The sequence below is a fragment of the Bos javanicus genome, chromosome 13 (assembly GCF_032452875.1).
Source record: "Bos javanicus breed banteng chromosome 13, ARS-OSU_banteng_1.0, whole genome shotgun sequence".
Taxonomy (NCBI): domain Eukaryota; kingdom Metazoa; phylum Chordata; class Mammalia; order Artiodactyla; family Bovidae; genus Bos; species Bos javanicus.
The window spans coordinates 60844344-60860655 of record NC_083880.1 but is presented as its reverse complement, the minus strand read 5'-3'; the positions used below and the strand labels follow the sequence as shown (position 1 = coordinate 60860655).

The 16312-nt window shown below is 36.6% G+C and overlaps 1 long non-coding RNA gene across 1 annotated transcript in view; it reads right to left on the bottom strand.

Moving 5' to 3' along the window:
* The window catches only part of LOC133259549 (uncharacterized), a 47903-nt gene extending 34062 nt beyond the window's left edge, over nt 1–13841 (bottom strand). Inside the window, exons 1-2 of the long non-coding RNA XR_009740444.1 lie at nt 13764–13841; nt 12761–12822 (exon numbers count right to left, since the gene is read on the bottom strand). This is a non-coding gene — a long non-coding RNA (uncharacterized LOC133259549). The remainder of the gene's footprint in view (nt 1–12760; nt 12823–13763) is intronic.
* Between the last annotated feature and the right edge of the window lie 2471 nt (nt 13842–16312).

The following is a 16312-nucleotide window of genomic DNA, read 5'->3' as shown; positions in this document are numbered from 1 at the left end:
TTAGGATGCCCTGTAGCTTAATGATCCATCAGTTCTCTAAATGGGAATTGGCCTCCAAATTGCTGCTAACTTCATATAAAATGTTAGAAACACAGTATTTGCATTTGTTTCCCTTTTGCATAGATTCCAGTTATAGTCTGAAATACTCTATCTCTTGAGTTATACTTGTTAGACATGTGATCTGGGACATTAGACATATTTTATATTTATACATCCTCCATTCTCAAGGTTTCCTTTTCATTTTATTGATGGTAACTTTTAAAACACAAGTTTTAAATTTTGATGATCTTTCATTTTTTTTTCTGTTGCTTTTGGTGTCATATCTAAAAAATCATTGCTAAACTCAAGATCATGAAGATTTGCTCTTGCATTTTCTTCTGATAACTTTTAATTTTAACTCTTACATTTATCTCTTTGAACCATTTTAATTTTTGTATGATATCACATAAGAATCTAAATCTGGTCCTTTATATATGGTTCTCTAGTTTCCTCAATTCTGTTTGTTAAAAAGATGATTATTTCTTCATTTAATTGTTTTGAAAATATAGAAAATCAGTTGATATAGCATTAAGATTCATTTCCAGACTCTCAATTCTATTCCATTGATACATGTATCTAGTTGTTTTGAATAGTTCCCATCGCCTGTCAGGTTTGATGATTCACCAGGACTCATTAGATCTATATAAGCTCATGTGTGCAATTTATTACATTTAAAGAGTACAGGCCAAAATCAGCAAAGGAAAAAGATATGGACTGCATCTAGGAGAAACTAGGTATGAGATTCTTAGTGCAGTCACATGGACATAGCCTTATTCTCCCAGTCATAATGTGTGATAACACATGTGCGGTGCTCCCAGACAAGGAAGCTCACTAGAGCCTTGGTGTCCAGGGTTTTTACTGGGGATCAGTTACATAGGCTTGGAGCATTCATGTGAGTGAAATTAGCTACTCAGTCTTCAAACCCTTCTTCCAGTGTTCATACAGATACAGCTTAGCTTAAAAGCCCTAGTCTTATAAAATTAAGTATTTATTATTAATATATATCATGTGATCGGCATGGCCCAAGTCACAGTTCTACAGAGACATTTTCTCAGGCAGGATATTTTAAGAGCTCAAAAATTATTTGCGATTCTGGTTTTGGACCAGTTCTGATGGCTTTTGAAATGTGTAGGCTTGGGCAATCACAAATGTGTTGAGTTAGTTATTTAGTTCATAGTTCACAACCATGGCCCTTTATGCAGGCCCTCTTACAGAAAAATGATCCTGATTCTGTGAGCATCCACAATTAGGTTAACAGTTACCTAATGAGCATAAAAATAACAACAGGATACGGGCTTCCCAGGTGGCGCTAGTGGTAAAGAGCCCACCTGCCAATGCAGGAGACGAAAGAGATGGGGATTTGATCCCTGGGTCGGGGATTTGATCCCCTGGAGAAGAAAATGGAAACCCACTCCACTTTTTGCCTGAAGAATCCCATGGACAGAGGAGCTTGGTGGGCTACAGTCCAGTGGGGTCGCAAAGAGTCTGACACGATTAAAGTGACTTCGCACACTTGCATGGATATTCCTAACACAGAGAAGCTAATGTGGGTTAGGGATGAACTTCAAGAAGCAAACAATCCCTCTGTAAATCCATTACATAAATTTTCATATTTTTGTACTAATTTATTACTTTATTCCCTCTTCATCTATGACTTTTACTTTATGATAAATTTGTACAGAACTACTTAGCATAGAAACTAGCCAATGGTTAACTAAATCCAGTTTTCCCTCAGGTGAGTGAAATTACACTGCTAATTTATTCCCAGGAGGTTTTAACTCTACTCCTCAATATATTTGATCATCAATATCAATATTATCTCATGATTTAATCAATAAGATAATTGAATATTATTAACAATGCCAGTGTTACACCACTTCACAGTAGATCATAATACAATTTAGTTTCGTCTACAGAACAAATTAGTAAGAATTGAAGAAATCTTAACTATGCTTTCCCAACAGAAATGGTACTTGCCCATATAAAACAGATAATTACGGGGACTTCTCTGGTGGTCCAGTGGCTAATACCCCTCAATTCCACCGCAGGCAGCATGGATTTCAACCCTGGTCAGGGAACTAAGATTCTGCATGCCACATGGTACAGCCAATAAATAAAATAAAGATATTATTATGGAGGAATATTGTTACAATTATTTCATTATCTCTGGGTTTGAAGCGACTTAGCAGCAGCAGTAGCAGCAGAGACAATGCCTTGCTTAATAGTGTTTCTCTGACATTATTCAGACATAACATGCATTTCAGATGTCAATCTTATTTTATTTCCCTCATTCTTTGAGGCAGATTCAATTCATGCCCAAAAGTAAGTTAGTTCCTAAAAATGTATACTAATTGCTGTTTCAGGAACTTTTCTTTTTCAATCTATTTTTTTAAATTTTTTTAAATTTTATTTTATTTTTAAACTTTACAATATTGTATTAGTTTTGCCAAATATCAAAATGAATCCACCACAGGTATACATGTGTTCCCCATCCTGAACCCTCCTCCCTCCTCCCTCCCCATACCATCCCTCTGGGTCATCCCAGTGCACTAGCCCCAAGCATCCAGTATCGTGCATCGAACCTGGACTGGCATCTCATTTCATACATGATATTTTACATGTTTCAATGCCATTCTCCCATATCTTCCCACCCTCTCCCTCTCCCACAGAGTCCATAAGACTGTTCTATACATCAGTGTTTCTTTTGCTGTCTCGTACACAGGGTTATTGTTACCATCTTTCTAAATTCCATATATATGCGTTAGTATACTGTATTGGTGTTTTTCCTTCTGGCTTACTTCACTCTCTATAATAGGCTCCAGTTTCATCCACCTCATTAGAACTGATTCAAATGTATTCTTTTTAATGGCTGAGTAATAAAAATTATAGTAGTTAATATGTAATACCATGTACTCTAGGTGTACAGCAAAGTATTGTTATTTTTTCCAGATTATATTTCATCACAAGTTGTTACAAAATATTGAATACAATTCCCTGTTCTATACAGTATATCTTTGAACTTATATATTTTATATATAGTAGTTTGTTAATTCTATACTCTTGATTTGTCCCTTCTCCCCTCTTCACTTTGATAATCATGTTTGTTTTCTACATACATGAGTCTCTTTCTGTTTTGTATGTATATTCTTTTGTATTATTTTTAGGCTTCATATATAGAAGATATCATGATATTTATTACTCTCTGTTTGACTTACTTCACTAAGTAAAAATATTCTCTGGATCCCTCTGTTGTTGCAAATGGCATTATTTTATTATATATATTGTTGTTGTTCAGTCCCTCAGTCATGTCCAACTCTTTGCAACCCCATGGACTGCAGCACACCAGGCTTCCCTGTCCGTCACCATCTCCCAGAGCTGGCTCAAACTCATGTCCATTGAGTCGGTGATGCCATCCAAACATCTCATCCTCCATTGTCCTCTTCTCCTGCATTCAATCTTTCCCAGCATCAGGGTCTTTTCCAATGAGTCGTCGCTTCACATCAAGTGGCCAAGGTATTTGAGCTTCAGCTTCAGCATCAGTCCTTCCAATGAATATTCAGTGTTGATTTCCTTTAGGATTGATCGGTTTGATCTTCTTTCAGTCCAAGGGACTCTCAAGAGTCTTCTCCAACACCACAGTTCAAAAGCATCAATTTTTCAGTGCTCAGCCTTCTTCATGGTCCAACTCTCATATCTATATGTAACTGCTATATGGAAAAGCCATAGCCTTGACTATACAGACCTTTGCCAGCAAAGTAATGTCTCAGCTTTTTAATATGCTATCTAGGTTTGTCATAACTATCCTTCCAAGGAGCAAGGGTCTTTTAATTTCATGGCAGCAGTCACCCTCCACAGTGATTTTGGAGCCCAAGAAAATAAAATCTGTCATTGCTTCTACTTTTTTGCCTTCTATTTGCCATGAAGTGATGGGACTGGATATCATGAACTCCATTTTTTGAATGTTGAATTTGAAGCCAGCTTTTTCACTCTCTTCCTTCAACTTCATCAAGAGGCTCTTTATTTCTTCTTTACTTTCTGCCATTAGAATGGTATCATATGCTTATCTGAGGTTGTTAATATTTCTCCTGGCAATCTTGATTCTAGCTTGTGATTCATCCAGCCCAGCATTTCACATGATGTACTCTGCATATAAATTAAAGAGCAAGGAGACAATATACAACCTTGTACTCCTTTCCCAATTTTGAAACAATCACTTTTGGAACTTGTTCCATGACAAGTTCCAACTGTTGCTTCTTACTCACAAGCAGGTATCTCAGGAGACAGGGAAGGTGGTCTGGTATTCCCATCTCTTTAAGAATTTTCCAGTTTTTTGTGATCCACACAGTCAAAGGATTTAGCATAGTTAACAAAGCAGAAGTAGATGTTTTTCTGTAACTCCCTTGCTTTGTCCGTGATCCAACAAATGCTGGCAGTCTAATCTCTGGTTCTTCTGCCTCTAAAACGCAGCTTGTACATCTGGAAGCTCTCTGTTCACGTAACACTAAAGACTAGCTTGAAGGATTTTGAGCAAAACCTTGCTAGGATGTGAAATGAGTGCAACTGTATGGTAGCTTGAGCATTCTGTGGCATTGCCCTTCTTTGGAATTGGAATGAAAACTGATCTTCCCCTTCATGGATCACATCCTTGTCATGGCCAAGGGGCTTGCATTACTCAGTGAAGCTATGAACCATAAGCCATGCTGTGCAGGGTCACCCAAAATGGACAGGTCATAATGAAGAGTTCTGACAAAACGTGGTTCACCAGAAAAGGAAATGACAACCCACTCTTGTATTCCTGCCTGGAGAACCCCATGGACAGTATGAGAAGGCAAAACAATCTAACCTTATATTTAAAGCAACTAAAGAAGACCAATAAAAACCCAAGTTAGTAGAAAGAAAGAAATCATAAAGATCGGAGCAGAAATAAATGTAGTAGAAACACAGAAAGCAATAGAAAAAAATCAATGAAATTGAAAGCTGGTTCTTTGAGAACATAAACCAAAATTGATAACTCTTTAGCCAGACTCATTAAGAAAAAAAAGGAAAGGACTCAAATCAATAATATTAGAAATAAAAAGGAAGTTACAATGGACACCATAGAAATACAAAGGATCATAAAAGTCTACTACAAGCAACAAAACATCAATAAAGTAGACAACCTGGAAGAAATGGACGAATTCTTAAAAACGTACAGCCTTCCAAGATTGAACCAGGAAGAAAAAGAAACTACAAACAGATGAATCCTGAGTCCTGAAATTTAAACTGAGATTAAGAAACTTCCAACAAACAAAAGTCCAGGACCAGATGGCTTCACAGGGGAACTCTATCAAACATTTAGAGAAAAGTTAAAATCTATCGTTTTGAAACTCTTTCAAAAAATTGCAGAGAAAGAACCACTCCAAAGCACATTCTATGAGGCCACCATTACTGTGATACCAAAACCAGACAAAAATATTATAAGAGAAAATTACAGGCCAATAAAACAAATGAATATAGATACAAAAGCCCTCAACAAAATGCTAGTAAATCTAGTCCAAAAACACATTAAATGCATCAAACACCATGATCAAGTGAGATTTATCCCATGGATATAAGTATTTTTCAATATATGCAAATCAAATCATGTGATACATCACATAACAAACTGGAGAATACAAACCATATGATCATTTCAATAGCTGCAGAAAAAGTTTTTTACAAAATATAATACTCATTTATGATAAAAACAAAACAAAACTCTCCAGTAAGTAAGCAGAGAGGGAACTTACCTCAACATAATGTAGGTCATATACAACAAACCCAAAGCAAACATTCTCAACAGTGAAAAACTGACAGCATTTCCTCCAAAATCAGAAACAAAAAAATGATGTCCAGTCTCTCCACTTTCATTTAACATAGTTTCACAACTCCTAGCCATAACAATTAGAGAAGAAATAGAAAAAAAGGAATCCAAATAGGATAATAAAAAGTAAAACTATCACTGTTTACAGACGACATGACACTAATACATAGAAGATTCTAAAATACTATCAGAAAAGTACCAGAGCTCACCAATGAATACAGTAAAGTTTCAGGAATACACAGAAATACACAGAAGATACACAGAAATATACAGAAGTTTCTTGCATTCTTATACACAAACAAACAAAGATCAGAAAGAGAAATTAAAGAAACAAATCCATTTATCAGTGAATCACAAAGAATAAAATATCTTAGAATAAGCCTCCTAAGAAGGAAAAAGAGCTATACTCAAAAAACTATAAGACACTGATAAAAGAAATCAAAGGTGACACAAGCAGGTCAAGAGAGATACCATGTTCATGGATTGGAGGAATCAACATTATCAAAATAACTGTACTACCCAAAGCAATCTATAGATTCAGTGCAATCTCTACAAATTATCAATGGCATTTTTCCCAGAACTAGAGCAAAAAAAACAATAAAGTTTGTTTGGAAAAGCAAAAGTTCCTGAATAACCAAAGTAACCTTGAGATAGAAAAAGGGAAATGGAAGAATCAGGCTCCTTAAATTCAGACTGTACTACAAAGCTACAGTCATGAGAACAGTATGGCACTAGCACAAAAATAAAAATATAGATCAGTGGAACAGAATAGAAACACAAAGATAAATCTATGACAAAGGAGGAAAGATTAAACAAGAGAAAAACTTCAACAATTGTGCTGGAAACACTGGACAGCTGCATGTAAAAGAATGAAATTAGAGCAGTCCCTAACACCATACACAGAAATAAACTCAAAATGGATTAAAGACTTAAATGTGAGGACAAACACTATAAAAATCTTAGAGGAAAACATAGGCAGAACACTCTGACATAAATTAGGCAACATCCTTTTTGACCCATCTCCTAGAGTAATGAAAATAAAAATAAACAAATAAGACCTAATTAAACTTAAAAGCTTAAGAAAAGGAAACCATTAACAAGATGAAAAGACAACCCTCAGAATGGGAGAAAATATTTGCAAACAAAGCAAATAACAAAGGATTAATCTCCAAAATACATAAGCAGCTCATATAGCTCAATATCAGAAAAACAAACAGCCCAATCAAAAATTGGTAGAAGACCTAAACAGACATTTGTCCAAAGAAGACATACAGATAGCCGATAAACACACAAAAAGATGCTCAAATCACTCATTATTCAGTTCAGTTCAGTTCAGTCGCTCAATTGTGTCCAACTCTTTGTGACCCCAAGAATCGCAGCACACCAGGCCTCCCTGTCCATCACCAACTCCCGGAGTTCACTCAGACTCATGTCCTTTGAGTCAGTGATGCCATCCAGCCATCTCATCCTCTGTCATCCCCTTCTCCTCCTGCCCCCAATCCCTCCCAGCATCAGGGTCTTTTCCAGTGAGTCAACTCTTCACATGAGGTGGCCAAAGTATTGGAGTTTCAGCCTCAGCATCAGTCCTTCCAATGAACACCCAGGACTGGTCTCCTTTAGGATGGACTGGTTGGATCTCCTTGAAGTCCAAGGGACTCACAAGAGTCTTCTCCAACACCACAATTCAAAAGCATCAATTCTTTGGCGCTCAGCTTTCTTCACAGTTCAACTCTCACATCCATACAGGACCACTGGAAAAAACCATAGCTTTGACTAGATGGACCTTTGTTGGCAAAGTAATGTCGCTGCTTTTTAATATGCTATCTAGGTTGATCATAACTTTTCCTTCCAAGGAGTAAGCATCACAAAACTAGAATGAATAATTTCACCATTTGTATGGAAATATGAAAAAAAATTTGTATGGAAATACAAAAAACCTTGAATAGCCAAAGCAATCTTGAGAAAGAAGATTGGAACTGGAGGAACCAGCCTGCCTGACTTCAGACTATACTACAAAGCTACTGTCATTAAGACAGTATGGTACTGGCACAAAGACAGAAATATAGATCAATGGACCAAAATAGAAAACCCAGAGATAAATCCACACACCTATGGACACCTTATCTTTGACAAAGGAGGCAAAAATATACAATGGAGAAAAGGCAATCTCTTTAACAAGTGGTGCTGGGAAAACTGGTCAACCACCTGAAAAAGAATGGAACTAGAACACTTTATAATACCATACACAAAAATAAACTCAAAATGGATTAAAGATCTAAATATAAGACCAGAAACTACAAAACTCCTAGAAGAAAATATAGGCAAAACACTATGATATAAATCACAGCAAGATCCTCTATGACCCACCTCCCAGAGTAATGGAAATAAAAGCAAAAATAAACAAATGGGACCTAATTAAACTTAAAAGCTTTTGCACAATGAAGGAAACTATAAGCAAGGAGAAAAGACAGTCTTCAGAATGGGAGAAAATAATAGTAAATGAAGCAACTGACAAAGAATTAATCTCAAAAATATACAAGCAGCTCATGGAGCTCAATGCCAGAAAAATAAACGACCCAATCAAAAAATGGGCCAAGAACTAAACAAACATTTCTCCAAAGAAGACATGCAGATGGCTAACACACATGAAAAGATGCTCAACATCACTCATTATCAGAGAAATGCAAATCAAAACCACAATGAGGTACCCTCTTACGCTGGTCAGAATGGCTGCTATCCAAAAGTCTACAAATAATAAATGTTGGAGAGGGTGTGGAGCAAAGGGAACTTTCTTATACTGTTGGTGGGAATGCAAACTAGTACAACCACTATGGAGAATAGTGTGGAGATTCCTTAAAAAACTGGAACTAGAACTGCCATATGACCCAGCAATCCCACTGCTGGGCATACACACTGAGGAAACCAGAATTGAAAGAGACGTGTACCCCAGTGTTCATCGCAGCACTGTTTACAACAGTGAGGACATGGAAGCAACCTAGATGTCCATTGGCAGACGAATGGATAAGAAAGCTGTGGTACATATACACAAGGGAATATTACTCAGCTATTTAAAAGAACGCATTTGAATCAGTTCTAATGAGGTGGATGAAAGTGGAGCCTATTACAGAGTGAAGTAAATCAGAAAGAAAAACACCAATACAGTATATTAATGTGTATATATGGAAATTAGAAAGATGGTAACAATGAGCCTATATGTGAGACAGCAAAACAGACACAGAGATAAAGAACAGACTTTTGGACTCTGTGGGAGAAGGCAAGGGTGGGATGATTTGAGAGAATAGCACTTAAACACGTATGTGAAATAGATGACCAGTCCAGGTTCGATGCATAAAACAGGGCACTCAAAGTCGGTGCTCTGGGACAACCCAGAGGGATGGGATGGGGAGGGAGGTAGAAGCGGGGTTCAGGACACATGTACACCCATGGCTGATTCATGTCAACGTATGGCAAAAACCACCACAATATTGTAAAGTAATTAGCTTCCAATTAAAATAAATCCATTTTTTAAATTTTTTAAATAAATAAATATATATATATATATAATTTTTTTAATGAGTGGAAGATCTAAATAGACATTTCTTTTTTTTCTAAAATAATGCATTTATTTTTCTAAAATAATGCATTTATTAATGTTTAGAAAACAACACCTCCAAAAAAAATCCTAAAAGATTTTAAGAGGAGGAAATAAAAGAATACAGCTGCAATAATTCTTATTTTTTTGTTCCACACAGAAGTCAGGGGGGAAAAACCATCTATGCAGCTAACATACAAGGACCTGTTGCTATTAATACATCTCCCCCACTTCCATCCCCCTCCCAACTCATAAAAAGAAAAACATTGATTTTCCAAACAGAGGTAATATCTGATTATGAAGACAAGACAGCCGCATGTGGCTTTTGGAAATGCAAATGTTTCATGGAATCTTTAGGAAACAAATCAAGGCCAACACTGCAGGAACATCTAAGACATACAGATGACCAAAAAGCACATGAAAATATGCTCTAATTATTAGAGGAAGACAAACTAAAACTACAGTGAGGCATCACCTCACATTGATCAGAAAGGCCATTGTCAAAAAACCTGCAAACAATAAATGTCGGAGACGGTGTGAAGAAAAAGAAACCCTCCTACACTGTTGGTGGGAAAGTAAACTGGTACGGGTCCTATGGAAAACAGTATGGGGTTTCCTTAAAAAACTAAAAATAAAGCTGCCATATCACCCTACAATCCCACTCCTGGGCATATACCTGGGGGGAAAAAACACGTAATTCAGAAAGATACATGTATCCCAATGTTCATTACAGTACTATTTACAATAGCCAGAACATGGAAATAACCTAAATGTCCATCACCAGAGGAATGGATAAAGAAGTGGTACATATATACAATAGAATATTACTCATCCATAGAAAAGAATGAAATAATGCTAACTGCAACAACATGCATGGACCTAGAGATTGTCATACTGAGTGAGTGAGTGAGTCCACCTGGCTCCTCTGTCGATGGGGGTTCTCTAGGCAAAAATACTGGAGTGAGTTGCCACGCCCTCCTCCAGGGGATCTTCCCAACCCAGGGATCAAACCCAGGTTCCCAGCATTGCAGGTGGATTCTTTATGGTCTGAGCCACCAGAGATATCCAAGAATACGGGAGTGGGTAGCCTATCCCTTCTCCAGGGGAACTTCCTGACCCAGGAATCAAACTGGGGTCTCCTGCTTTTGCAGACAGATTCTTTACTAGCTGAGCTACCAGGGAAGCCCTCAAAAGAGCTGCGGAGAGGGTAAGTAAATGGGGCATTACTTATCGTAGGCGTAAAGTTTCAGTTAAGTAAGATGAATCAGTTGTAAAGACCGTCTGTATGACATTGTACCTGTGCTATATTATACTGTACACTTTTGTAACAATATAATAAGTACACACACATATTTGCTAACAGGGTAGATAAATGCTAAGTATGGCTTTCCTAGTAGCTCAGATGGTAAAGAATCTGCCTGCAATGCAGGATACCTGGGTTCAATCCCTGGGTTGAGAAGATCCCCTGCAGAAGGAAATGGCAACCCACTCCAGTATTCTTGCCTGGAGAATCCCATGGACAGAAGAGCCTAGGAGGCTACAGTCCATAGGATTGCAGTCTGACACGATTGAAGTGACTTAGCACAGCACATTCTTACCACAATAAAATAATTTTTTAAAAAAGATGTGTTAAATATTTAAATAGAAGAAATCAAATAAGTTTAGATTAAAAAGTCAAAAGTTCTGCATGTACAAATCATAAATAATGAGCTGCTGTTGGTTTAGGAATAGAAAAGTAGAATCATGAGAATAGATGAGAGAGTCAAGAAACAGACCCAAATGTACATGGGAATCTAATAAATGACCAAGATGGCATATTAAGTGAATGGATTTGGTTGAAAAACACTTAATGGAAAATCAATAAATTTTGATCCATACCTTATATCCTATGTACAAAAAGTTCAATTGGATTAAATGTTTACGTAATAAATTTTGTGAGGGAGAGGAGGTAGGAGGAAGAAACAGAATAGCTCAATTCCTACTATTCTCCCTGTACTTTTAAAAAATAAATTTATTTTATTTTATTTGGCTGCACCGGGTCTTAGTTGCAACACGTGAGATCTTTAGTTGCGGCATGCAAACTCTTAGTTGCAGCATGTGGGAATCTAGATCCCTGATCAGAGATAGAACCCGGCCCCCCTGCACTGGAAGCACGGAGTCTCAGCCACTGGACCACTAAGGAAGTCCTGGGATCAAGTATTTAAATGTGAAAAATATCATAGAAGCACTAGATCCCAAAAAGCTATAATAATAAAGAAATTATGATGGCTTTTTAATAGAGATGATAGGTAGATATGTGTATATACATCAGAATAGAGAGTACAGAAACAGACCCACACATTCAATAGGAAAAGGATCCTATTATCAGCAATTACACTGAGACAGTCGGATAGTCATAAATGAAAAAATAAAGATTCCTGATTCCTACCTCACATCTTTTAAAAATTAACTCAAAAACTGAACGGTGATTTAAAAGAAAGAGAAAAAACTTCTTTCTAACGTTTTCTTCTGAAAATCTAGATAATGTATGTGACCTTGGGTTTAGCAACAATTTCATAACTATAACACAAAAAGGGACAAAACTATAAAATTAAAAATTAATAAATTGGATTTCATCAAAATAAAAATAATTATCAAAATATAGTACTGATGTGAAAATGATAATACAAGTCACAGACTGGGAAAAACTATTTACATATTATATAACCCAACAAAATTCTTCTATCTAAAATAAACAGGACACTTAGAATTCAATAATAATGAGAATTAAAACCTAAGCAAAATTTGGGGAAAAGATATAAACAGAATTCACCAAGGAAGATATGTAGATGATAAACATTACATGAAAACCTAGTAAATATTTTCATCACTAACTACATACCCACTAAATGGCTAAAATTAAAAAAGAAGAAGAAGAAAGAAACTACGTGTGCCAAATGTTGATGAAAAATGAATCCTCATATACTTTTGGTGGGAATGTAAATTAGCACAGCTTTTGGAAAACAATTTGGTATTTTAGCAAGTGAAATATGTACCTACCAGTGAGTCAGTCATTCCACATCTAGGTATTTACCAAAAAGAAATAAAAGCATTTGTCCACTGAACAACTTACCCAAAAATGATCACTAGTAGCTTTATTTGCAACAGCTAGGAGCTGGAAACAATCAAAACGTCCACTAAGAGATGGCAAACATGGTTATAAAATTGCTATAAAAAAGAATATTAACAATAAAAAGGAAAGACCTATTGATACACACGATGGTGAAAATTAATCTCAAAAAGATTACCTTGGATGAAAGAATCCAGGCAGGAAAAGATGCATACTGTATGACTTCATTTATACAATAGTCTAGAAAAAGTAAACAAAGCTATAAGGACAGAGAGTAGATCAGAGGGGACTGGGTGTCATGGAGCTGAGAAAAGAAAAAGGTAGAGGAAGGGGTGAATATCTAAGGGACATAATGAAACTTTTGAGGATGAATGTATGTATTATGTTGATTCTGGTGTTGATTTAAGAGTGTATAATTTGTTAAACTCATCAAATTGTACACTTTAAATAATTCAGTTCAACTGTACACCAATTACATCTCAGTAATTTTTAAAAGGAAAAATAAAAACCACAAGAAGAATAAAATCTCTAGGACTTAATGTCTTCCAGTCACAATCCACTGGGCAACCCCCGCTCCTAAAAAAATTCTAACAAATAAAATCCTCTTTAAACGCCTGCCTTAAACTCAGTCAGAAAACAACTATTATTAGAATATCTGCTTTGCACTCTAGTTAAAGCATTTACTAATACAATGCATACTTTTTCGCATAACGTTTTCACATAAATTGAATCGTGACTATGCATGTTCTCCAATATTGCTTTTTCATCCAGAAATACAGAGAGAAAACCTGCTGCACTCATGTTACGACATACACAGCATTATATCATATGGATGCACTTCAATTTATGATGCTCTGTCGCCAGATCCAAGTGGGGATTTAAAGAAATCTTAGCATATAGTCTTTGAGTATTGTTTATTTCTTTAAAAAATAAAACACTTCATAAATTTCCAGATTATCAACAAAATATCAACTTTTCATCATTCAGGGAACGACTTAGATACTTCTCTATTGCCCAGAACTAATATACAGGAAATAATAATATGTAGTCAGTGTTCAAAAATACATTGCATTTTGGGGAGAGAGACAGATGACAAGATTGTCACAATGTGCTAAAGTAAATACTCTGGCAGAAACAACACAGGAAACTGTAAAAAAACAAAACAAAACAGATAGGGGTACCCAGCCTTAGGGTATCTGCGTAAATTCTTCCTGTGTCTTTCTCTCCTGTCACACATTTCAGCAGGGAGTGCACCTTCTCTTCTGAGTCTTTCTCTTTCCCCCAAGGCATGCCTAGAACAGGACTCTTGAATAGTGATGCCTCAATTAGAGCTCCTGGCCAATGGACTGAGGTTATGTTTGGCACAATATCCTATATCCTTCTGGTACACTGGTTGAGCCCAACCCCACCTTGGGAGGACAATTAAGACCTGTGTTCAGAGTCACACTATATAGAGTGTTCTGGATTCTGTAGCACCCACTGCCTACTGTCTTTCAGAAGCAATGAAGTCTCTATTGTTCACTCTTATACTCTTTATCCTTCTGGTCCAGTTGGTCTCAGGTAAAACAGATTCTGTTTGAATCTTGGGGAAGTAGAAATGTTAGTCTGAACCAGGGTCCTGCATGTGGAGTCCCTATTACCAAACATCCATGGGAGTGAGGCAGGGCTTCCACTGTCAGGGGGAGGTGGGCTGAAATTTGCCTTACTTCTTCGGAACACCTCTATTATAAGAGACCTCAAGACTCTCATGATAGAATAGTGTCTGTAATGGAAGCTGAAAGAGGGAAGGATGAAACCTGTCAAGTTGCCTCCAAAGACTAACATTCCAAACTTCCCTTTATTCTATCACTAAGGCCATTTCGGTCCAGCCCAGTCTCACTTCATTTTGTATGACAACCTCCCAAAGTTACAATTCTGTAATATTACTTCTCTCAATTTTCTTGGTCTTATAAAGAAGATTGCTCTCTCTCTCTCTCTCTCTTTTTTTTTTTTTTTTTGTTGCTCTTGGATTTGATTAGAACAGGGAAATTCACTCCTAAATATCTATAGGAATATAACGTGGAAAAGGGAAGAAAAATATTCTGAGTGAATATGGGGAAAGAATTCAAGACTGTTGGAAATTGTATGTCTGATTGTAGTTCTATTTGTGTAAACATTTCTTCTTGCTAAGTTCTAGAGTTTATATTTACAAAATTAAGAACACTGAGGGCATTTTAGAGATAAATGCCACCATTTCTTCATTGCTTAAATTTTAAAAACTGAGACCAACTGATGTATAAGTTTAGAACCTGCCCTTTTTTAACTTAATGTTTTTTATCAGGGAAATTTTCACAGATCTTTAAATATTTCTTGAAAGTACAATTGGTAGTAGAAGCCTATTATTTTGTCATATTTCTGTACCAATATTAACTTGGAGAATCCCTTATTGTTTGTCATTTGGATTATTTTTTTCCAATGTGTCACTATTATAGGTGATGTTGTTAACATATCATTGTGAGATTCTCTGGTTATATGGGTAAATTTTAGAAGTTCCATTGCTTGATCAAAAGGTATCTAAATGAGTCCTAGGAAACTAGTATGTATTTCCAAGTCTTACTAGTGTATGGGTATTTTCAGTATTTCTATTTCATATTTCTTCCAAATATTTAGCAATATACTGATTATTTCTTAAAAAATTTTTATTGATTTCTGTAAGGAACAAGTTTTTTATTTTCACATGGAATCTATTGGTACTTTTTTGCATTCTCCTATTATCTTAGGAAGTTTTCCTTCATGTTGAGAAGAGTTTATTCATTCATGTTTACCGCTGGTTTTTTAAGATTTATTTATTTATTATTATTATTTTGACTGTGGTGGGTCTTTGTTGCTGCCTGTGGGCTTGCTCTAGTTGTGGCAAGCAGGGGCTACTCTCTATTGCTATGTGTGGGCTTCTTGTTGCAGTGGCTTCTCTCATTACAGAGCACAGGCTCTAGGCGCTCAGGTTTCAGTAGCTGCAGTGCGTGGGCTCAGTGGTTGCGGCTCACAGGCTCTAGAGCACTGGCTCAGAGCTTGGTGCACAGGCTTCCTTGCTCCATGACATGTGGGATCTTCTGGAACTAGAGATGGAACCAGCGGATTCTTAACTGCTGGACCACCACGGAAGCTCCACCACTGGTTTTTCATTCTGGGTTTTACACTGGACTCAGCCCCACATTTTAATTATGACATAGAGTGAGAAACTGACTTTTCTGAGGTAGAATTTACTAGAAGGTACAAAGTTGTATAACTCTACAGCCTGCCTCTAGAGATAGTGCTTTACGTTCTCTAGATTTTTGCCAAACTATTCAAACTGATGACAGAGAAAATTAGTAACAGTATGACGGTTTCTCAGAAGATGGTTCAGATTTATGGAATCCTTGAAATTCTGGGTTTAGATTGCATGCTTTCTCCCTCTGTCTGTGGGATTTTGATTATGTGCAATACATGGTTGCATGGTGTCCTCTTTCTAAACAAACAGCCCTAAGAAAATTCCTCAGTTCCCTTTCTGTTAACAGACAAACACAAGCAATTCAGAATTATTCTGTAAAAGTATGCAAGTCTAATCCAAAATCTGAAGGCGTTAGAAAGGCAACTCTTAGGACATTGGAAGGAAGAATCGACAAACATCAGGGCCCAAAGAAAATCGGGATGGAAAGGAAGGAGCCTTGTTCAGAGGTCTCCATCCACAAGTCCTAGCTGAAGAAAGCTAAAG